Source organism: Onychomys torridus, chromosome 13 (genome assembly GCF_903995425.1).
Source record: "Onychomys torridus chromosome 13, mOncTor1.1, whole genome shotgun sequence".
Taxonomy (NCBI): domain Eukaryota; kingdom Metazoa; phylum Chordata; class Mammalia; order Rodentia; family Cricetidae; genus Onychomys; species Onychomys torridus.
Window position 1 is genome coordinate 34,517,259 of NC_050455.1, and position 25,646 is coordinate 34,542,904.

Genomic DNA, 25,646 nt, shown 5'->3' on the forward strand with positions numbered 1-25,646 from the left:
CTCAAGTCTCTATGCAGGAGATAGGAACCAGAAGTGATGGATGATGGCACAAGGAAACAGTGTCTTCAAGATACCACAGCAGTGCTATGCTTATGAACTCACTGACGGTAGCAGCATACACAGGACCTGCACAGGTTCAAGCCAGAAGGGAATATCAACACTGAGAGGGGGAAGTAGATACAGGCTTCCCCTCAACCAAGAAGCTATTTGTAATTGATACATATTGGCAAGGGGGAGATCAGTTTTCTCCAATAGAGTGTCACTAGGTATACCAAACACAGTCTAGACAGAATTAGTTAGTCAATACAAAATTAACTCTATAGTCATTTTGTGAACTTTTGTTTTGGCATTTTTTAAAAAATCTTATTGGCTTTTTGTTTGTTTTGATTTTTTCATCTTTGTAGATTTTTTTGAGAAAGGAAGAGAGGAAATAAGTTTGGTAGGTGGGGGAGAGGTGGGGAGGAACTGGGAGTAGGGAAACATGATCAAAATAGATTGTATAAAAATGTTTAAATAAAAAAGAAGATATTTTTCTTTTTATTGAAAATATTTTTTTCTCACATAATATATCCTGATCATGGTTTTCCCTCCCTCTACTCCTCTCAGCGCCCCCAGCTCCCCTCCTATATGGATCCACCCCTTTTCTGTCTCATTAGAAAACAAACAACTGTCTCAGGAATAATAATAAAATTAAATTAATATAATAAGATGAAACAAAACTAACACATCAGAACTGGACAAACAATAAACAAACAACAAAGAAAAAAAGAAAAAGAACCTAAGAGAAGACATAAGGAACAGACACCCACTCATTAGCACACTCAGGAATCCCATAAAACACTAAGCTGGAAGCCATAATATATACACAAAAGACCTGTAGTATAAAACGAAAGAAGAAAATATATAAGTAAAATTAAATTGAAATTTAAAAATATAAATTTTTTTTAAAAACGCAAAAATGAAATAAAACAAAGGGAAAGCCCTGAGATGACATTATGAGATAAGGAACCTCCAAAGATGCCATTGAGTGTGTTTTCTATTGGCCATCTACTGCTGGGCATGCAGCCTACCCTTAAGAATAGTTGTTCCCCAATGAGACTCCCTTGGGGGAAATTTTCATATGTAAGTGGTTATCAATTGGAGATAGCTTCTGGGTTAGGGCTGGGGTCATGTGTGCGCTTCTCCTTTTGGCTGTAGGGCTCCATCTGGTGCAGACTTGTGCAGGCCCTGTGCATGCTGCCTCAGTCTCTGTGAGTTCATGTGTGCATCTACCATTTTGATTTAGAGGGTCTTGTTTTTTTTTTGTGTCCTCCATTCCCTATGGCACTTACACTATTTCTACCTCCTCTTTTATAGGATTCCTTGAGCTCTGAGGGGAGGGATTTGATAAATATCCCATTTAGGGCTGAATGTTCCAAGGTCTCCCACTCTCTGCATAATGTCTGGCTGTGGGTCTCTGTGTTTGTTCCCATCTTCTGCAGGAAGAAACTTCTCTGATGATGGCTGTTCAAGATACTCACTGAACTACTTCCCTGGATAAAGTTGGGAAAATATGTTTTAAAAGAATGGTGTAATTAGTGTTATATAATGGAGGTTTGTCTATAGATAGAGTAACATTTGTTTGTTATTAAAGTAATATAAAGAATTTATAGTAATATAGGAAATATTCAATCGTGTGCTGTGTAGCAGGTTAGATGTGTAACAGTGTTAAAAGCAGAAACCCTTAGCTGTGCACCAAGCAAGCTACATACCTTTCTCTCTTTCTTGTTATGAAAAAAAAAAAGAGTGATATTAAACTACATCAGACAATACAAGCTATGTATGATTGCCATGGAAATTGTGGAGTTAAATGTATGTCACCTAATGTATGTCACTGTATAATGCTTATGTAGTGCCTGGCATGGAGTAAGTGCTCTCTAGAGGCTTGCTACTGTTATTATCATTTACTGTAGAGTTGTCACAATAGACTCAGGGAAGGAAGCCAGCAAACACTGGCAAAGAATGTAAGTTCTTTAATATGGACTAAAGATGCCACTTACCGTGCAGAAACAGCTCTTCTGGGCAAGAGACACAGAAGCACTCCCAATTAAGGGCTAGGCTTTTTATGCCTTCACTTCCTCAAAGGTCCCACTCTGGTGATTCCAGAGGACCAGTCAGTCAGCAATTTGACACATCCCCTTGGCCCTCCCACACTCTGGGCCTGCATGCTAGTGACTGCTGGCTCACCAGGGCCAACAACTATCAGCAGTCTGTGCTCACTCCTAAGCAATCACCAGATCCACCTGAATGGGGAGCTTTTCAAGCATATCTTCCTTCTAGCAAGCCCTGGATTAAAGGGTGTAAAATTGACTCCTAAATTACATGTCCTGTTAAAAATGATGAGACAAAAATTGTAATATTATCACAAATATGATAAATAACTTTGTGGAATGGGATGCAACTCAATGATATGGTATGTGTACAGCAATAACAGTAGTAGTAGTAGTAGTAGTAGTAGTAGTAGTAGTAGTAGTAGTAGTAATAATAATAATAATAATAATAATAAAATAATAATAACTAATATAATACCACTGCAAAAGATCAAATATATAAAACAGCAAAATATATCCAGAAGGGACTTTTGGGCACAAAGACCGTGAGAGCCACATTTTATTCTCTTTCAAATTGTGTTTTCCAAATTCTATAATTTGAATGTATTATTTAAAATATCTAAAAACATACCTAAACTGTAAACTTGGGAGAAATAATGGTGGTATGTATTATATTGTGTATTAGATTTTTCCCTGTGGGCTCATGTCAGATAACAAGTGAATGCAATTTCTTTCAATGCCTTAATGCTATCACCAAGAATGTTCATCCCTCTTACTCTTTCTTTCCTTGTGTGTTTCCTTTCCCTCCCTCTTTCCTTCCCTTCCATCCTTCATCCCTCCATTTCTTCTTTGTTCTCTGCACCCACCTCTTCCTTTTACTTAAGCCTGTCCCTCTGTATGTTTCAGCGGCAACCAGTAACACAGGATCCCAACTTACACATGAATACATGTCCTAATTGGATCAAGTCAGGTCACAGTGGTTTTGTTTCAGAGATTGTCTGCAGCCCAATTAATTTAGGTCTCAGACTCAAGCTGATTCCTAAATCAATTCACTAACTAAAGGAGATGAGATTATCCCAATTGGTTCAAGATAGAATCAAAATGTGCTCATTTAAAAAGCTGCTATTTCCAGATTTTTTTTAATTAAGGAAAAGGTATAAACTTTGGTTCTTTAGAACTCTCTTCCCCCTTCTCCGCTATTTTTTTTTTTTTTTTTAGCATTCAGTTGAATTTTGAAAGGTCACATGTCACTGTGATGTCCAATGTAAAATCTGTCCTCAGTGGCCTCAGCTGTCTCATCTAGTCCCATCACTGTATCCTAATACAATTGTTGATACCTCTGTTCTCAGTTCATGCCTTCTACCACAATGTCCTTGCAATTTTTTTTCAACTTCAGTTCTTTGAATCTTTGACTTTATTCTTGGCCACTTCTGTGCAATCTTGAAGTCTCTGCAGGAGCACAAATAGGTTCTGTGACTTTGCAAATCTAGCTCTGTTCTAGAGATCAACCATCCCTTGTTTGTGATGTATTCATAGACCCATGTTAGAGAATCACAAGTACTCTTGAGGTTTTAGTCTCCTGGACTCTACTCTGGAAAACGTGACCCTAGGTCATCTAGGAATCAAGCATGTTTTCCGCCTTAGCCACTACTCAATCTCCCTACTTTCTTCATGCTAAAGCATTACCTTTCCTTATATCTCCTTTTCCATTCCAACATTTTATTTTTGATGAACTTTATGATCTCTTTATTCAGGCTTTGGTTCTTATTTTCCAAGAAACATTTTGACAGTTCTCCATGCCTCCTTGCCTTCTTGCTCTTGCTTCTTGAATGAATTTTACTTTCAAGATGATTGTCTTCATTGTTGGCTTTCAAAAGCCTACCGAGCTGATATAACTTGACATTGGCTCCAGGCAACAGCCAGACTGCCAGGAGTCTAAGACATATCTTCCCTTCTGGCTAAGAAGTTATTCAGCAGAAACCTAAAGAAGACAAGAGAACTGATCTAGTCACACTTGGGAAATTCTAGCCTAAGGGTTATAAAACAATAATTTATGCTGAGTTAATGCTAAACTGGCTTATCCAACTAAAGAAAAGTAACAACTAAGTTTTGACAAGTGACTAGTTAATACAAACATTTCCAATGCATAATCTCTAATGTTACTTTCAAATATATCCTTGTGAGCTAAAACCACTATTTGTCCCTACTTAAGATTCAAAATATGCCAGTACTCAGCATTAAGTGCTACCAACAATATTCTGGTCCATAATGTCAAACATCAAAGAAAAGTTTTCCCCATTTTATTGGGAACTGAGAAATAACCCTTGGAACTACATTAGCTGGAGATGAGGGTGATATTGTGTTCTCTAAGCTACAGAGCTGATCTTTCCCACAGTGCCTCCTTTATATGCAATCAGATTTGGAATTACGTTTGACCTTACATAATTCCTAAAAGTTCATTTTAAGTGGTCTATATCTTCACCTAAGAATTAAATTCCCTGGGGATTAGAATGTTGTTTATATTTTTCTAAACCTAACAACAACTGTACATTTAAAGGATTGTTTATAATCTAATACATTCAAGTTACTGTGGTAGATGTTCCTCAAGCAAAATATGAAACAGGTTCCAGGTCATCAGGAGGCTCTTATCTATAAAAGAACAAAAACAACTAGGAGAGCAGTTGTAACAGAAGAAAATTGAAGACACTGTGTATTTATACTTTTAAATTAATTATTAAAAATGACGATGGCCGATGGCAAAAGAAAGGAAAGAAAAGAAATATTAGGATGTAAATAGAATTTCACTTTATTTTACATTGCATACTTCTTTAAGAAAAGACAATGAAATGAAGCTTTGCCAGGCCTTATAAGTTCATTCTTGTCTGTCGGAGTTCTGAGGCAATTAGATAGAAGTGGTGCATTCTCCAGGGTTTGGTACATTCTAGTATGAGGTCACTGCAGACAATTTACAGCCAAGCTTGAACTTGGAACAATGTGTCTCTGAGTCATTCCATTAATACAATGGCCATAAGAAAATAATTTCCTAACTTTATGTTTCTCTACATTATAAGGGCCACATTTGGCTCCCTTTGGGAGATGATAGTAACATAGACAAGCCATTATGAAAGTTCAAATATAATAGAGAATACTTTGGGATGGAAAAGACCCAAAGAGATTTCACAGATATGCAAACAGGATAATCCTAGTGAAGCACTCACCAATAAATTTGGAGCTAGGGCAATGTGGTGAAACCAGTTTGCCAAAAACAATTCAAATTGGCATCCTGACCAATAGGCAAATTGAGATTTGGAAACCTGCCTTCTTCTGGAAGCCTTGGTACATGCTGAAGAATAGATTATGGGTAAAACAGTATTTTTTTTTCTAGTAGGTTATTGGACATTGCTAAGTACTTGGTAGCTGTGACTATATTTCCCATTTTTAGGAAGGTTTTCAGGTAGGTATTAATTGTACTATTTTTAAAATAATAAAAAATTAACCTAAGTGTCAGAACCTAATATCTCACCATCACTAAGGTCCAAAAGGCTGTGACAGGCTTTGGTACCTTGTAATTTGCGAGGTAATACACAGTTCAAGTTTATATTGTGGTGGGACTTAGGAACAAAAATCGATGAAGATAGCTTTCTAAAGGGTGGCGAGAGTCAGAACTTACATGGGAAAACAGGGACTTGAACCCACCAGCTGAGAGCCACTGCCTCATTGAAAGAAAGAGTGTGAAGGTGCCATATTGACGCTTTTAAGAAATAAATCTGATAATCACATGTCAAGGTGGTCCTTTACAACCCTTTTTAAGAGGTGCCGCCATGAGAATAAGCTATCTAGGACTGCAAAGGAACTCAGTAAAATAAGATGGAGACAGGTAGGAAGACACCACCATAGAATTGGAGAATTGGTTTGACCTCATACATTAGACAAAAGAGATTATGAAGAAAGCACCACTGCAGAGGTAGTCTGGAAAGCATTATAAAGAACAGGTAGGGGTGAGGACAGACACAGAATGGTGTCTTACATTCTTGACACTTAAAATTTGACACCTTAGTTGTGTACCTTGGCAGAAAGAACTCCGGTGCATGGACTGTATAATACATTCAGTATTATCACCACACAAGAAAGAAACAAAACCCCATTGCATCTCTTTGCTTCTCCATATACTTTCTCTGTCTGTTCTGTGTGACAATTCTGTTTCAGTGGTGACCAAGAAAAATCATCCCACTAACATAGCACTCCTTTTCTTTGTTCACTGGCCCACTGGTGTTGAGAACCCAAATCATGAGTTTTTAGCTTTAATTTTAGTAAATCCTTACCATGTCCTTCTATGTGTATTCCACTATTGAGAACACAGCTCCATCTCTCACCTGCTAGCTCAACCCATACCTATCTCAACTTACAGCACTTTTCAATGCTGCTTTGCTGAGTCCTTGATAGATCACTCCACCCTTCTGTATGGCCAGCTGCTTTGGGACAATGACATATATACTAAGACCAGTAGATGATTATTTGAGCATATACTGCCCACCTCCCACCTTGTGTGTGTATCTGCTTCTTTTTTTTTAATAAATATTTTTATTTTATACTTAATTTAGTTTTACATATCATCCACAGATTCCCTGTCCTCCCTCCTCCTACCCCCAGCCTTCTCCCCAATCCACCCCCCCATTCCCACCTCCTCCAAGGCAAGGTCTCCCCTGGGGAGTCAGTCCAGCTTGGTAGATTCAAGGAGGTCCAGTCCTCTCCTCCCTGCACCAAAGATGAATAAAGTATCTCAGCATAGGCACTAGGTTCCAAAAAGCCAGCTCATACACCAAGGACAGGTCCCGGTCCCACTGCCTGGGGGCCTCCTAACCTGTTCAAGCTCATCAACTGTCTCACTTATCCAGAGGGCCTGGTCCAGTTCCATGGGGACTCCTCTGCTATTGGTTCACATTTCATGTGTTTCCACTAGTTTGACTATTTGTCCCTGTGCTTTTTCCAATCATGGTCTTGATATCGCTTGCTCATATAATCCCGCCTCTCTCTCGCTGATTGGATCCTGGAGCTCCACCTGGGGTTTGGCCATGGATCTCTGCATCTGCTTCCACCAGTCACTGGATGAGAGTTCTAACATGACAGTTAAGGTGTTCGGCCATCCAATCACCAGAGTAGGTCATCTCAGAACTTTCTTGTCCATTGCCACTAGTCTATATTGGCAGTACCTTTGTGGATTTCTGGGGACCTCACCAGCACTCTGCTTCTTCCTATTCCCATGGGGGGTCTTCATTTATCATGGTGTCTCTTTCTTTGTTCTCCCACTCTGTTCCTGATCCAGCTGGGACCTCCCGCTCCCCTAAGCTCACTTTCCTCTGACCCTTGCCCTCCATTACTCCCCACCCCCGCCCAGTACAGGTTGCTCATGTAGATCTCATCCCTTTCTCTGTCATTGGGTGATACCTGTGTCTTTCTTAGGGTCCTCTTTACTAGGTAGCCTCCCTGGAGTTGTGAGTTGCAGTCTGGTTATCCTTTGCTTTACATCTAGTATCCACTTATGAGTGAATACATATCATGTTTGTCTTTCTGAGTCTGGGTTACCTCACTCAGGATAATATTTTCTAGATCCATCCACTTGCCTGCAAACCTCATGATGTCATTGTTTCTCCTGCTGAGCAGTATGCCATTGTGTATATGTACCACATTTTATTTATCCATTCTTCAGTTGAAGGGCATCTAGGTTATTTCCAGGTTCTGGCTATTACAAATAATGCTACTATGAACATAGTTGAACATGTGTTCTTGTGGTATGATTGAGCAATCCTTGGGTATATGCGCAAGAATGGTATCACTGGGTCCTGAAGGAGGTTGATTCCAAATTTTCTAAAAAAAGTGCCATATTGTTTTCCAAAATGGCTATACAAGTTTGTATTCCCACCAACAGTGGAGGGGTGTTTTCCTTCCTTCACATCCTCTCCAACATAAGATGTCTTCAGTGTTTTTGATCTTAGCCATTCTGACAGGTGTAAGATGGTATCTCAGAGTCGTTTTGATTTGCATTTCCCTGATGATTAAGGATGTTGAGCAATTCCTTAAATATCTTTCAGCCATTTGAGCTTCTTCTGTTGAGAATTCTCTGTTTAGCTCTATAGCCCATTTTTTAAATGGACTGTTGGGTATTTTGATGTCTAATTTCTTGAATTCTTTATAAATTCTGGATATCAGCCCTCTGTCAGATGTGGGTTTGGTGAAGACCTTTTCCCATTCTGTAGGCTGTCACTTTATCTTATTGACCATGTCCTTTGCCCTACAAAAGCTTCTCAGTTTCAAGAGCTCCCATTGATTGTTTCTCTCAGTGTCTGTGCTACTGGTGTTATATTTAGGAAATGATCTCTGATACCAATGCATTCAAGACTACTTCCTACTTTCTTTTCTATTAGGTTCAGAGTAACTGGATTTATGTTGAGGTCTTTGATCCACTTGGACTTAACTTTTGTGCACGGTGACAGATATGGATCTATTTGCAGTCTTCTACATGTTGACATCCAGTTATTCTAGCACCATTTATTGAAGATGGTGTCTTTTTTCCATTGTCCAGTTTTGGCTTCTTTGTCAAAAATCATATGTTCATAGGTGTGCGGATTAATGTCAGGCTCATCAGTTCATTTCCATGTGGACTGTTTTTATTACTGTAGCTCTATAGTAGAGCTTGAAGTCAGGGATTGTGATGCCTCCATAGGTTGTTTTATTGTACAGGTTTCTTTTGGCTATCCTGGGTTTTTTGTTTTTCCATATGAAATTGAGTATTATTCTTTCCAGGTCTGTGAAGAATTGTGTTGGGATTTTGATGGGGATTGCATTGAATCTGTAGATTGCTTTTGGTAAGATTGCCATTTTTACTATGTTAATCCTACCTATTCATGAGCATGGAAGATCTTTCCATTTTCTGACATCTTCAATTTCTTTCTTCAGGGACTTAAAGTTCTTTTCATACAGGTCCTTTGCTTGCTTAGTTAGAGTTACCCCAAGGTATTTTATATCATTTGTGGCTATTGTATAGGGTATTGTTTCACTGATTTCTTTCTCAGCCCATTTGTAATTTTTATATAGGATGGCTATTGATTTTTTTTAGTTAATCTTGTATCCTGCTACATTACTGAAGGTGTTTATAAGCTGTATGAGTTTCTTGGTCAAATTTTTGGGGTCACTTATGTATACTATCATGCCATCTGCAAACAGTGAAAGCTTGACTTCTTCCTTTCCAATTTGTATCTCCTTGATCTCTTTAGGTTGTCTTATTGCTCTGGCTAGAACTTCAAGTACTATATTGAATAAGTATGGAGAGAGTGGACAGCCTTGTCTTGTTCCTGACTTTAGTGGAATCTCTTTGAGTTTCTCTCCATTTACTTTGATGTTGGCTGTTGGCTTGCTGTAAATTGCCTTCCTTGTGTTTAGGTATATTCTCTATATTCCTGATCTCTCCAAGACCTTTATCATGAAGGGGTGTTGGACTTTGTCAAAGGCCTTTTCAGCATCTAGTGAGATGATCAAATGTTTTTTTTTTTTTCTTTCAGATTGTTTATATGGTGTATTACATTGACAGACTTTCATATGTTGAACCACCCTTGCATCTCTGGGATGAAGCCTACTTGATCATGTGGATAATTGTTTTGATGTGTTTTTGGAGTCTGTTTGCCAATATTTTATTGAGTATTTTTGCATCAATGTTCATGAGGGATATTAGTCTGTAGTTCTCTTTCTTTGTTGCATCTTTGTTTGGCTTGGGAATCAGGATAATTGTAGCCTAATAGAAGGAGTTTGGTAATGTTCCTTCTGTTTCTATTGTGTGGAACAATTTAAAGAGTATTGGTATTTTCTGTATGTCCTTCTTTATCAGATAATCCTAAATTGTTTTTTTTCCAACTTGAGGCAATGTGAGTTTCCACATGATAGATTAGGAATCCTTGGAAAGCTAAGTTTGTAGCACTTGGAGAAGCATGGAAGCAGGGAATGTAAAGTCTTAACATACAATAAAGAACCACTTTACACCCTGATGGAAAAAGTGCAACAGGCTGAATTCATGACCAAATGGCAATTGTTAGTTTTTACTACTGCTAGGCAGTAACAGTAGCTAGATCAGTCTTGGTGAGAAAAAGCCCATGTTAGCCCTTGGTACAATCTATGGTTCTCTTTGTTGTGGCTGTTTCATTCAGGGATTCGCTGGGCCAGCATTGTAGTTTTTAAGAAAAAGTGCTGATTGGCATCTATAACAGAATTCATCCTGGACACTTGGGTGTTACATGCCCCTTCTACAAGGAATGGTTTCTGGTGGGTTCCAAGACCAAACACAAAACCTTACTAGTTCTTGTCATGGGTCCAAATATGTCCATTTCTCTCCTATAATATATTTCCATTCTCCTATAAAGTCTATTATAAGCTTCTGACCAACTAGACAAGTCATTGGCCAACAGTCAAGAAATAATGTATAAAAATACTCAAACCACGTTTTTTTACATAAAAAGTAGACAACCACATATATTGATCAGAGTTATGCTCACTGAGATGTTCTCCCTTAATTACTATCCATTTAGACCCATGCATGTAAAAGAGTCTAGATTATACTTTCTATGTGTAGTTTAGTGCCCACATACTCACAATCCCATCCCCATGCATGAGAAGAATTTTACAAAGTACTTCCTATATGTAGTCTAGAAATATAGATAGTGTTCTTATGTGTAGTCTAGTACCTATGTACTCACCAGCCTTTCTGTGAACACTGCAAATGCTATTTCATTAGTTGACTGTGAAGAACTCCTCTTGAGGCTAAATGTGTCAGCTTTTTGGGAGAAGTTCATGCAGTAAAGGTAAAAAACATGGAGTCTAGGCCATCTCATTAGATACTTTCTCCAGGTCTTTTGGACATACACAGATGTAACCTTCAGCATTTTTTTTCTATACTACCATAGATAGCTACCTAGTGTATAGATACTTTTGATAGAGTGAATATTTAAAAATTCAGTTCATGATGGAAATTTTGATCATATAGATTTTGACTTTGATTATGGACTCAATGGTCCAAAATTGTGTGCTTCATTTTATCCACAGGATGAATGGCATACAAGGAGCTATTCTTTCAAATGGCAAATAGTCTCTGACACAGACATCACAGCCTGGTTCCAGACTCTCTAACATCTGGTCTGTGCTACAGCTCTCCTGCTGGGGCTGAGACTCCACACAGTATGGTTTGTCCTGAGCAATAGAATTTGTGTTAGAATAGCACATGGCTTACACCACAGCCTAGACTCACCATTAAGACAACATAAAGTCTATGGTCTGAAGGGACTAGGCAAGATAGTCACTAGACCATTTCTGAGGCTGCAAGCTGCTTAAAAAACTGTGAGGTAGGAGGTGGGTGGGACATAGCTATGGCATAGCACACACACACACACACACACACACACACACACACACACAAGCATGAATGCATGCATTCACACATTCATGTGCACTTCTGAAGTTGTACAGGAGAAACAGGCATCAAAAGCAGCACAATGAGACTAACAGGAGAGCTCCTACCTTCTACATTGTCTCTCTAGTGTCCTCTACTGACAAATAGTAGCATCATACAGCAAAGGAGAGATGCTTAAACACTTGCATTTAATGTCTACAAAACAAGTTACAAAAGATAAACTTTGAACTGAGACAGTAAGTGGCAGAGGAATTCATTGCTTGTCCAATGACAGCCATGTTTCTTCTCACTTCAAATTAGTCATTTCCTGATCATCAGGTCTAGTAACACATAATGCCATCAGTGCAACAAAACTATGTAATATTTCCTTGTATGTCAAGGTGATCCAATCTCTATAGATTATGATAGACCAGTAGAGGTGAAATGATCCCAGAGTCAGACAGTGAATATGAATCGGTATCTTAACCAAATGTAAACACATTGTTTCTGCTTTTCCTACCAACAAGATTGAGACCCACTGCTTACCATTCACCAGCTTTCAACTACATGCCAAATACCAGAGTAATTATGCCCTCTCTAGTAAGGACAATACATTTAGTGATTAAGGCTACCACTTGGTTACTTTGATGAGTTTTCACAACTAGCCATAAGGCTGTAACCAGTTTTCGAGGGGTCAAATCCCCAATGGATATGAATATGATGAGGGCATTTTTACATTGAGGGGAGCAGGCATGGGGTATTTCAAGACAGGGTTTCTCTGTGTAACAACCTTAGCTATCCTGGGACTTGCTTTGTAGATCAGGCTGGCCTAGAACTCACAGAGATTCATTACTCAAAACTAATTCATACTTCATTGGCTGGGGAAACAAACTAAGAGTCCTGATACCTGCTAGTCACATAGAGCACACAGTTACATACTTAGGTACCAGGAAAATAACCACAGGACTGGTGAGAAGACAATGGAAAAGAACTTGGGATAGAAGTATATTTTTGGACCAACTTCCATCTATCTACATTTTAATGAAGGAGCTGTGATCACATTTCAGATCTCCCAATATTAGATCACCTCATGTACTCACTAGCTGTGAACATATTTCATTCCTCTGATATTAGATCCTATGTCCTTATATTGCCAAAGGAAGAGAAACCTGCAATTGGCCTTAGGCAACACTTAGGATGGATATAGGAAATCCCTCAAGTTTTCCCAGCTTCCCCATCAGTCAGTGGGCTGGGGCCTATGAACTGACTTAGCTCTGATGTCCCAGTGAAGGATCAAAGCATCACCTGAGAGAAGAATCCTGCTTGAGGATTCTTGTTCTGCAAATAATAACCCAAATGTTACTTTTTATATAATATTGCTTCTATTCACAGTAGACCTCTGAGAACTGGCCTTGTTTTACATTGTGATAATGATACCAACCTTACCTATGATGGTGAAATGCCACCCACCCTCTGCCCTTGTAGACTGTTCATGCTTACTGGTATGGTTGGCCAACAGCACAGTAGCTTGTATTGTTTCGAACTTTGACCTGAAGGGGCAACTACCACTGTGGGTCTCAGAGATGCTATGGTTCTTTCACCAGTGGACTTGCAAGTGCCTGGATAAAGGGACTTGACATTGAATCTTTCTGGAAAAATAGTCAGGATACGAGTTCTCTGATTCTATAGAATACATCCATTCTACCCTTCCTACTTCCATTTTTTGCCATGACAGACTCAGCCTCTTTGATTAAGGTTGGGCATCATTGAGGCCAAACTTGAAGAGTTTGGTTAGCCCACTCCCGTTCCTCTTCCCTCTCTCCTCATCTCCATGCCTGTTTTAACTTTCCATCCCCAGTTCTCCCCACTATCCTTCCATGTGTGAGTTGTTTTTGTTTTGTTTTGTGTTTCTTTCAAAAGTAGCCCCATTAACTCCTTTGACATTTAGGCAATATGGACCCACATTTCAGTATCAAAAAAAAAAAAAAAAATGGACTAACAGGAAGAGCACACTGCTTAAACCAAGACTCTATCACTGAATATATAAAGCTGGCCAAAGCCAGGGTGGAATGGATTGTAATGATAATAAATACAGAAAGAGTTGAGGTTGAAGGGATGTGAAGAATTGTACATTTGTCTAAATCACGAAGGTAGCACATACACATATACAGACACTTACACTGATATGGATAGGGGATATATAGATGAGTTGATAGGTTAAGACTAAATTTTTATTTCCATTTCAAGTATTGATTACAAAACTTAATTTACATTATTCTAGTAAAATTTTGCTAATAATTACAGTTTGTAGAAAATATTGTGTATTATCACAGCTTTCTGCCAGAGTAATTGTTTATTTAATTCAGGACTGAAAATTATGAAAGAAACTACATATTTTACTTTAATACTTTATTTAGGCCTGGAGGAATTAAAAATAAATTATTTTTATAGTATGGTTTATATTCTTACCAATAGTGAGGTAGCTTCAAGTATATTTCATATAGAGGATGTCAGCGATTATACCCATTCCTTTATAGCCATTTGAGAACCTGCATAATACCTTTAAAATACTTTCTATAAGCCACTTTATCTAAGGCAAACAAGATTGAGTGAGTATATGTCAGAGACAGTCAAACTAAAACTCAAGGACCCCTGATAAAACTAAGATTGGCCATCAGGGCCTTGCACAGCTTCTTTCTTGCTCATGAGGAACAGTATGTGGTGGCGTGTGTGTGTGTGTGTGTGTGTGTGTGTGTGTGTGTTTGTGTGTGTGTGTGTATAACATAACAGTAAGGTTCTGAGTAGAGTTTTTCTCCTGAGTTACATATAGTTCTAGAAAAAACCAGCATGAGAGGTCAATGCTCTGAATCTAATTGTCACTGAGTAGAAAGTAAAGCTTCCTTATGTATTTTTCTAACTACTAGGACAGATGGAACAATTGCTTGGATGGTGCCTTTGAAGAAGGGGCAGGCAAGTGAAACCATAGGCCAGAAAAGAGCAGATGAAGAAATTGATTCATTTGTCATAGAAATCTCCTGGGACCTATGATATGGACCAGGCCAAGGGCTGTCAGGCTGTGGATTGCTGAGAGCTGTCTGGATGCGTCCATGATATAACAGATGAGTATAAAGACGTAAGGATGTTAGTGCTGGCACAAGCGAAGCTCAGGGTGACTTCTAGTTCGGAGTGGAGAGAAAGCAGGGACAGGCACTGGTAAGTCTCCAGGAAAGCCTTTCTAGATGGCAGAGAGCTTGTGTGGGCCTTGGAGGGGTGGGTTGGATTTTGAAATGGCAGAGGTGGAATAGCATTCAGGCAAGGAGGACACATCTGCTGTCTCTAAGGTTCAATCCAAATGCAGCGAAGACTTCCATCCCTCTTCTCCAGTTTCAGGATCTACTCCCGTCAACTCTAGCACTCATCACTCACTGCTTTAGTGCACCTCAAGGTGCTTCTGCCATTTAACTCTCAGAGAGCACTGCTACCCTGCACAGCCCTCCAGCTATACAATAATCCATCGCAACCAAGTCAATGCATGAATGAGAAAGGCAACAAGGAGCAGCCAGCTGATTTTACCCTCTTCTCTTGTTCTCTTCACCGAGTGAGAGTTTTGTCACTAGGGAAATCCATCTCTGTGAACCAAGCACAGGAGATAAAGGGCCAGAAGTGTCACAATACCTAGACCTGCAGGGCTCCAGCCACAACATTCATGGTGACAAAAGGGAGCAAGCTGCACATTTCAAAGATGCTTCTAGAAGAGCTGTTCATCTGTGCAGAAGTAGCAAGCTTCGTTTTCTCTATTGGAACAATGATTTCAAATGCATTAAAATGTGTTTGGGGAGGGGAGGGGCAGTCAGATATAAACTACAACTATTCTCTTAAGAATAAACTCAGGAGTGCCTAACCATGAAGGACATGTTTTCAGCTTCTTAAAGGCACAGTGTGAAGGACATCTGCGCAGGAGCCCACTAAAATACTTTAAAGTTTACACTCTTTTGAATATCCATTTACTCGAATGTGTTCAGAAAACACTGGGAAAACTCTGGATATATTAGAAATGGATGTAAGTTGTAAATTCTCAATGACACTGTGTGGGCAGCTAAAACTGCAGGCCCTTCTCTATTAAGTATCGCTGGGTGCAGAGGCTGAGTGGGCTGTATGAAGCAGGATTCCATGTTCTTCCACTGTGCTGCCTGGGTCTAGTAAAATGTTCTGTTGTCAAAGCAAAACTCATTTCCCTTTCCCTGAAGGCAAGCCTGCACCAGAAATGAGGAATGGCACCATCTGAGGTACAATACATCATGGTATTTGAGTGTATTCATCCATCAGAAACTCTCTTCTTTTGCTACCACTTGACAGTTTCCTATCTAACAAAGGTCTAGAAACAGGGGCACTTTCTCATGAGGTGTCTGGTTATCTAAACATATGTGCAGGGACCGGCTGGAAGAAGCTCATTTTAACATTTAAGATGACCTTGGCATCCTCTGCATCAGACACAATACATTTTTTTTTTTTTTAAATATCATGCATTGGTAAGTTTCTTCCTAAAATCATAGTGGCATTGATTCCAAATAACTTAATCTAGGTATATATTTTGGTTCTTAAAGTATCAGAGAAAATGTGAATAAAGCAGCCCTTCATCTGCTATTTCATTTGACCTTACGAAAGGTACATTTTGGCTGCTAGAAATTAAAATTATTCTATCAGCAATGACTGATGGGCAGAATACAAACCTTAGTCCACTAGTAGTTGTGATATGAATATGAACCCACCCAGCAAGAGGCTACTGTCCTTTGGCAGAGGCTTTTTCACATAAAATTAAATGACATTAAAATTCTTCTTTTCAAAGTTTATTTTCACCATTCTTGGCAGACTCCCGGTCTCTTGGGAAATCATTCTCATGGCATCTCTTCCCATTCTGTGCCTGGAGATTCTTTTCTCTTGGACTTGATTTTATCTAGATTTCCAGGCCTAGGGCTGTTTAATGGCTGCACAGTTCTTGGGTGTTGTTATAAGTGATGTCTTTCTGCATGGGTTAGCAGTGGAACTTTGGTCTCATTGTCAGTGCTCTTGGCTCAGATTTTCAAGTTCTTGCTCTTCCTCTTACTGTTGATGTAGCCGGGAAAGCTCAAAACTTCTCAGTTCCCTATCTATAAGTGGGAAAATTCGTAGCATCCCTGAGTGACAGGAGGCATAATAAGATTATGAATGCAGGAATGCTTTGTGTGCTACAAATGCAGTGCTTACTAGCCATTACTACAGAGTGAAGGAGAGTCCAGAAGTCACCAGGACTTGTTCTCTGCATTTACTCACTCCTGTTTATATCAATGAATCATGAACACCCCCCACCTCACTCCGGCCCCTTTTGGTTACCTCCCCTGAATAGGGAGAATGAAAGGGAGAGACATCATAGGAACTCATTGAGAGAAACCCCTCTGGATTTCTCAGCCACCCCGCCACTCGCACCATTGAAATGCTAATTCACAGGAGGGAAGCAGCCCTAACTCCCTCTATGCTCCTTGGCTGGAGTTTCTGGCACCTCTCCTCTCCTCTTGCTGCTGGCTCTTTGAGCAGGCTGTCCAGGCATTTTTGGTTTGGCAACTAGTGCAATGAATTGCTTCTTCTTAAAATAACTCAAATCACTTGATTTGGCTTTACCCTTAAGCCTTTTCTCCCTGGATTCATCCCGCTGAAAAAGAAGAGAAGATAAATTTCCACATGGACTCAGTCTAGTTCCATCTTTCCCTGTGCTGGAGAAACCCCCATATGGTCAAGAACCCCAGTGTTGCCCTTTTCCAGAACAACTGACCCTGCCCAAAATTCTTAGCGATGATGTCCAGGGCCTTCTAGGGACTAAATGGAACCCCTGGAAAATTTATATTTGCAGAAGCATGAGAGCTATGCTCATGTAAATTCCTGTAGGGGTTAAGCCCTAATGATTGAGGAAGATATAAAATGGAAAAATCAGACACAACTGGAAAGGATTGCACTTGACACTGTTTCCTAGCAACCACCCGGTATTCAAGACAGTGTTTATTTTACATGGTGCTTTTCAAAATGATGCCTTTAATGTTATTGCTATGTAGATGGCTAATTTTCTCAGTAACGTATGTAGTCCACAAAAGATCTATGATAGGACTGGAAAACACCAGTTGTCATAATTGTACAGCACTTGGTTAATTACATCTTAAGCTAGAAACATGCTTTCTGTCCTCGTCTGCTATACTGCTATTATATTTATAAGCCGTCCTGCCTCTCAAGAATCTTGTTTTGATTTCTGTAGGGAAAAAAGGGGGGACTATTTGCCCCTACTTGTTACTATTACTGTTTTCTTTGGTTGTTTGGTTTATCCTTAAGTTGTTTTTACACATTTAGCTTCATCCTTAAAACATGTACTCTGAAAATTAATAGAACTTTCATTTTCCTTCTGATGGCACATCAAATGTTGTCACTTCCTTCAAAGAAAAGTAGACCTTCCTATTCACAAAGGGAACTTACTTTCCCAATGTAAGTAAAGATGGATGGCCTCCAGAACCCTTTGATTTCCCCTCTCTCCAAAGAAGGCAACTGTAGCTGAGAAATTTCCCTGAATTCTTTAGATTCTCAACAATCTTGGGTCTATGGGTGTATGTCATTTGTATGCACACAGCAACCAAAAGTCACTCAAATAGTCAAATTAGCTCAACTCCATATTCTTTTGCTTATAATCTAATCAAACAAAGAAGTACCACAGTGAGGACGAAATATGCTAACTTATAGACAGATGATTTGTGGACATAGATGAAGATGGGGTGTACTTCAAAGCAACTCGAGAAGAGGACCCTGCAACATGAATTGCTAAACACTCTTATTAATAAAAAACAAAACCCAGAGCCAGATATTAGGGTGAAAACTGAGAAAGCCGAGAAACACAACAAACCAAAGCCAACCTCACCTCCCTAACTCTTCAGCTGATCTTGTTTCCTCAAACTGGAAGCCTCTGAGTCCTCATCCAAATGGACCTCAGCTGAACTGTTGCTAAAAAGCCTAAAAGCTTAAAAGCCTCTAGTTCCTGGTCCTCATGCCTTATATACTTTTCTGCTTCTTGCCATCACTTCTTGGGATTAAATGCATGTGTCTTTCCCAAGCAAGACATGAGATGTTAAGTCCTGGGATTAAAGGTGTGAGCCATTATGCCTGGTTCTTTTTTCAGTGTGGCCTTGAACTCACAGAGATCTGGATGGATTTCTGCCTCCCAAATGCTAGGAGTAAAGACATGTGTGCCACCACTGTCTGGCCTCTATGTCTATCTAGTGGCTGTTCTGTTCTCTGATCCCAGGTAAGTTTTATTAGGGTACACAATATATTGGGGGATACAATGTATTACCCCATTTCTCCTTTTTTGTCTAAAATAATAAAAGTTTTAACTAATATAAGAAAAACTATATCTAATAAGTACAATAAGTATATACAATATATAGTCAAGAATTACATTAAGAATCTAGTCCATTAACATTTGACAGATTCAGACAAAAAAAAAAACCTCTGTTATAAACATTAACAATGTCTAGTCCATTAACATTTGACAAATTCAGACAAGAAAATTCATTATTTATCTTATTTTGGTGAGTCCAATATGAAATTTGTATACAATATAGAAAAATCCAATCCAATGTAAAGTGTTTAAAACAAGTAGATCCTTTATAAAAGTAGATTCAATAATTACCTTTTTATCTTATCATATCCATATTCTCTCTTTTTTTTTCTTTTCATAGTAGACTCAATAGTCTACCTTTTTTATCATTTCTATATCTTCCCTTTTTCCTTTTCAGAGTAGATTCAATAATCTACCCTTTTATCCTATTATTTCTACATCTTTTTTTTTCAGAGTAGATTCAGTAATCTACCTCTTATCTGCATCCTCTTTTTTCTTTTTCTTTTTTTTCAAACAAGAACGCTGAATCTAATCTCCTTGTTTAGATTTTTTTCCTGACCATTATCAATTAACTTGTAACCAACCATCTTTAACAATGACAATTATCCATAACCTATTGAATGACCAAAACCCACCCACCCTGCCTCTTTGGAATGTGGGTGTCGTGTTGTATCCTTAAAATTACTTCCTGCTGTTTGGGGGCAAAGGTATCTTTAGGGGATCCTGAAAAGAAAAGTTTAAGGTTAATTGTTAAGTCCTGGGAGAGGTAGTTGTATCATTTGTTGTCTAGTCTCTGCATAATAGTGCAGGGCTTGTCAAAAGTCCTTGCTAGAGTGGTCTGTGAGGCTTGATTATCTCAGCTAGCCATTTGAAATTGTCCTGAGCAGTTTGTGGTCCAAAGCTGATCTTTAGGTGGTGTTAATCAGCTTAATGGCTTTATCACAGTCCATGTGGAATCATCATTGTGGGATCCCATCATCTTTTTGGAGATTTCAAAGTTGCTGTTAGGCATGGTCATAGTTCCCTGATTATTTATTTATTTATTTATTTATTTATGCCCACTCTGTGGTTTGGAGCAATATCAATTGTATCTTTGGCAGAATCATGTCTCATAGCCAGTCCCAAGTTTGCAATATAACAGGTTCCGTTCTTCTTTGTAGCTGGAGTTTTCTCCAGTCCCATCCAGGCATGCAGCTGCTCAGAACCAAGTAAATACACAGAGACTTATATTACTTATAAACTGTTTGGCTGTGTCAGGCTCCTTGCTATCTCATTCTTATATCTTAGATTAACCCATTTCTATTAATCTATAAATTGCCACGTGGCTTGTGGCTTACTGGTATTTTATATCTTGCTTCTCCTGGTGGCAGCTGTGGCAGCTGGCAGCATCTCCTGACTCAGCCTTCCACTTCCCAGCATTCTCCTCTAAGCTTATCCCACCTATACTATACTTCCTGCCTGGCTACTGGCCAATCAGCCTTTTATTTAGCAATCAATCAGAGAAACACATTCACAGCATACAGAGTGATCAATATCCACAGCACTTCTTCACCAAGATATTCTTTCATTTCAAATTTCTGTGAGCAATAGCTGGTTTTCCTTGGGTATCAACAATCTCCTTGTGAAGATGGGCAAGACCACTTGCTGTGGACAGAGCAAGTTTGATAATCCCTTCCACTGTAACAGTGTATCTATTCAAGTAATCAAAAAGTGATCCATGCTCATGGTAATCCAACACCAGCCACAGCTGAGTCCCTATGCCATTGTCTTTGTTATCTGTTGCTATAAATCCTAGGATGTTTTCATGGCATAACATCACAGTGTGATAAATCTCTGCCTCTCAGAACCACAAACGTTCTTCCCTAGAAGAGAATATTTTCACAGCAACTTCTCTCTGCCACTTGCCTTGCCAAACTCCTCCAAACTTACCTTTGCCAATGATTTTGTGTAACACGATGGTCCTGGCAATTGTTTCTGAACAAGCAGCAGTAAATCCTTTGTCCCTGGTACTAGCATCACCGCCACCGCCACCAACAACAAAAATGAAAAGCAGCTGGCAACTCGGAGCAGCAGCCACTGCAGCCTCCATGGTCCTGCTACAATGGTTTGTGAACCCTGTCAGAGCTTCTCTTCAGCAAGCCTCCCAGGCTGGCCTTGAACTTGGGATTCTCTTGCCTCTGCCTCCTTCAGCAAATTCTATTGGCAGTGTGCAGCTTGGCCCTGAGCTGAGGACTGCAAAGCCACAGGCAAGTGGCTTTTTTGTGAATTCCTGCCCCACAGGACCCTGAGAGCTAGACCTGTCTACAGGTTGTTAGAGGAGATGCTCTGCCTTCTCCTTCCCAGATTCTAAATCATTTTTTAGATTTAGAATCTGAGAATACTTCCTAATTCTACTTATTAAAAATGTGCTTGCCTTATAAAGCAGTTTTAGGATTGTAGGGGGAAAGGCTGAAAATATATAGTTCTTTTGTAACCTCCCTCCCTCTGCAAACATTTCTCTATGAACATCTTGCAGTGGAGTGGAAACATTGTTACAATTAATGAACCAATACTGGGCTATGATTAGTAGCCGAAGGCCTTAGTATGCATTAGAAATCTTTTTCTGTGCTGTCCAGTTCATACAGGCTTATGACAAATACATGATGTGCTGTCTACCAATGTAGAGTTGTGGAGAATAGTTTCACTGCTCCCAAAGCACTCTGTGCTTTACCTATTCATCTCTTCCCTTTTCTCCTCTGAGCTTCTGGGAAAATGGATCATTTTTTTTTCACCTTCTCTGTACTTTAGCCATTTCTAATATAAGTTTTCATTCTTCAAACATCTTTACTTTCTAGCTAAGAACCATGTCCCTGCCATGTTATTTTCCTTTCATTTTTGTCACTGAACCAGCAGAAGATTTTCTTTTCAAGAATATGAATTTTACCACTGAAGAGTTATTATGAGGCAGCTAAAGTATAGAACAATAATAGCCAGTCTGAAGTGTAGGTGTTTAGAGACAGCCCAGGCCCACTCACTGGTTCAGTGACACTCTCTTGCTTATTATGCTCTGAAGCATAAGATTCAGAATTGTTCCTTCTAAAAGGATAAATTGCTATATGGTATGAACTTTCAAGTTCTTTTGGTGATCTCCAAAACCATGAGAACTAAATCCATAGAAGCCAAAAACGAACAGAAGTCAGTATACTTGAGTGTGAAACTGAGGCCTGTTTTTCTAGCAAAATCTAAAAGTTTTCATTGCTAGCCTGCTCATCCACAGCTTAGCATGAGTGGCAGGCTGATTAATCAATGCAATTGAAAGGGAGCAGTCACTCCAAGCAGTTCTCTTAGAATACTCATCATAAGGCTCCTGGTTATCCTTGAGCCAAGAAGACTTAAAGAACCCACACTCTCTCTCCTATTCTTTTGTGGCCTAGTTTGTTGTGTATTGTGCTGTGTTGCATTTTATAAACTACTATTACTGATGAAGTCAGTGAATTCAAGCAAAACTTTCACCCATGGCTGACACCTAGTAATTAGGGTTCAAATGTAGGTTGCACATTTATATTATTGATAACAAAAAGAAGAGCTGAAGACTCAGCAGAAGATGGTAGGAAAATAAAGAGCCTCATGCTACATGATCCATGAGAAGCAGAAATAGTTCTGAAATTTTCTTTACATTCTACTTGTATACTTAAACTTGAGATTATTATCAGGAGCCATTTTAGAACTGTAGGTAGCTTGTAAGTCTCCTGAAGCAGGGATATTTTCATTATTTGTGATTCATATTCCCATTTCATTCTCTTTTCAGTGGCTAGCCTTAAAGTATTTTACCATATTTTAACCTTTCATGAAGTAAGTTTAAATACAGACTGTAAAAGCTATCGCCCTCAATATTGAAAACTCAGAAATAGTCTAATATCTGTGTATTTTGATGTACATTAATCAAATATTTTAACTGATGAAATCATGGCTTCATTGAAATTAAGTAAGGCTGTTTACCTACATATTAAGCTTATATATACAATTATATGGTCAAAACAGACCACTTACATTTAGGAACTCTTTGAATCCTCAAGTAATTTCATTGGCACATTCAAATCTTACAAGGAAGAGCTATCTCTGACAAACAGACATATAAGATAAGAAAGCTTGTAGGAATTGTGAGCTATCTAAAGTAAAAGAAGCAAGAACACCATTTGACATAGTCCTTATATTTACCAAGGATTCCACATGGCCAGTCTGTCTTCAAAGTAGCTCACTCACACAACAGTAAGAACCAACAGCAGCCCTGAGAAATGCCCATCATATGCCTGGGAGATGCCCATCACATGCCTGGGAGATGCCCATCACGAGCCTGGGAGATGCCCATCACATACCTGGGAGATGTCCATCACATGCCTGGGAGATGCCCATCACATGCCTGGGAGATGCCCATCACATGCCTGGGAGATGCCCATCACAAGCCTGGGAAATGTCCATTACATGTCCGGGATATGTCCATCACATGCCTGGGAGATGTCCATCACATGCCTGGGAGATGCCCATCACATGCCTGGGAGATGCCCATCACAAGCCTGGGAAATGTCCATTACATGTCCGGGATATGTCCATCACATGCCTGGGAGATGTCCATCACATGCCTGGGAGATGCCCATCACATGCCTGGGAGATATCCATCACATACCTGGGAGATGTCCATCACATGCCTGAGAGATGCCCATCACATGCCTAGGAAAGCCTTTCTTAATTTGAGTCTCTCTTTATCTGCCACATGCCCTATGAGACCATAAGGCTTATGTAAAGTACAGCTCCTATAGAATTTTAGGTCTGGTTACAAGAATTTATTTTTAGTAATAAATATTTTTCTCAATGGCATTCTGTGTGAAGTCAAATACATAAAACCCACAGAAACAGAACTGCTCTCCTGGAATCCGGGATGTTACTCTAGCCTCCTCTTAACTCCCAAGTGGCATCAATGATTCTGCTGAGAACCTCATAAACCAGTCTTGGGAACTACAGGCTCCTTTAATCCCATTTGATCCACAGGTTCAGTGAGGTTAAATAAACTATTCAGGATCACTCCTCTGATGGCACAGACCTACAAAGCTGTTGTCAATGGTAAGGCTCTTCGTTAGGAAACTGTAAAATAGAATCTGGACTTACACGTCTAGTATGTGGACTTATTTTTGCTATTAAGGGGCTATAAAATTTTAACATTGGCACCAGAATGGGCTCACCTACAAATTAAAAATAGTAAGAGTCTTGCATCATTTTGGTAATATTACTTACCAAACACTGCATGTACTTTGAGTTAATATGATAAAGTTCACCCACATAAGATTAAATCTTTGATGATAACAGTACTATAAAATTTAAGTTGATAATCAAAATACATATTTTATCATTTATAGTGTAAGATACATTGATGTAATGAACATTAATTTCACATTCCCTGCAATATGTAAAACAAAGAGGAAGGAAACATGATACAATGTTGTTGGTTTTGGAAATTGAGGAAAGGGGACAGAGCCTAGGAATATGGGTGGCCTCTAGATGGCAAAAGAAAGTCAAGGATACATATTTCCTGTTAAAGCTAGTAAAAAGGAAAAGTTGGATTTTAGTGCAGTTAAAGATACATTGGAATTTTAACCCACAAAGCTTTACTGAACAACTTAAGCAGGGCATTTAGACCACCCATCCCCCTCCAAGGTACAGAGAATCTCTCTTTTTTTTTTCATTAAATATTTTCATTTACTTTACATACCAACCACAGTTTCTTCTCCCTCCTCTCCTCCTGTTCCCTCTTCCCACCTCCCATTCCATCCCCACCAATCCACTTCCCCTACATTCAGAAAGGGGCAGGTCTCTCTTAGGAGTCCACAAAGCACAGCCTATCAAGTTGAGGGAGGACCAAGCTCCTCCCCCTGCATCAAGGCTGGCCAAGGCATCCCAGCATGGGAAATAGATTCCTAAAAGCCAGCTCATGCGCCAAGAACAGGTCCTGATCCCCACAAACAGAACAAGCTACACAACTGTCACCCACATGTGGAGAGCCTAGGTCGGGACCATGCAGGCTGCTTAGCTGTTGGTCCAGAGTCCATGAGCTCCCCACTAGCTCAGGTCAGCTGTCTTTTTGGTTTCCCCATAATGTTCTTGACCGCCGACCGCCCCCCACCCCCTACTGGTACAATCTCTTCTCCCTCTCTTCAACTCAACTCCTGGAGCTTGGCCCAGTGCTTCTCTGTGGATCTCTGCATCTGCTTAAGGACCTTTACTTTTTTTATTTTATAGATAGACAAGCCCTTATCTAAACTAACCAAAAGGCAGAGAGAGAGAGAGAGAGAGAGAGAGAGAGAGAATCCAGATTAGCAAAATCTGAAATGAAAAGGGAGACACAACAACTGACAATGAGAAAATCGCTTACAGAAAATAAATTTAAAAATAATAATAATAATAATAATAATAAAAATAAAACCAGAGTCTCTTAAAAGAAAGGGGGAAAGCCAGGGAAGAGGGCAGTGTAATGCTGTTTTCTGTGTGTGGCATGACCACTGCAAAGGTGATTTCACAGCGAACTCAGGCTCCTGCTACTGAAAAACCCAGGGAAAGAGGAATCATTATCCTCAGCCGTGCAGCCACTGGTGAGCCCACCAGACTCCACTAGATGTTTTCATACCCACGGTCACACAGAAAGTTCTGTTTTAACTCAATGAAACACACACACACACACACACAC

At 39.4% G+C, this 25,646-nt stretch overlaps 1 protein-coding gene and 1 pseudogene across 5 annotated transcripts in view; one reads left to right on the forward strand and one right to left on the reverse strand.

The window, feature by feature from the left end:
• The window catches only part of Kcnn2 (potassium calcium-activated channel subfamily N member 2), a 386,123-nt gene that overhangs the window by 199,429 nt on the left and 161,048 nt on the right, over positions 1-25,646 (forward strand). The gene's annotated exons all lie outside the window — the stretch shown is intronic.
• Positions 17,018-20,900, reverse strand: LOC118594527 (annotated as a pseudogene).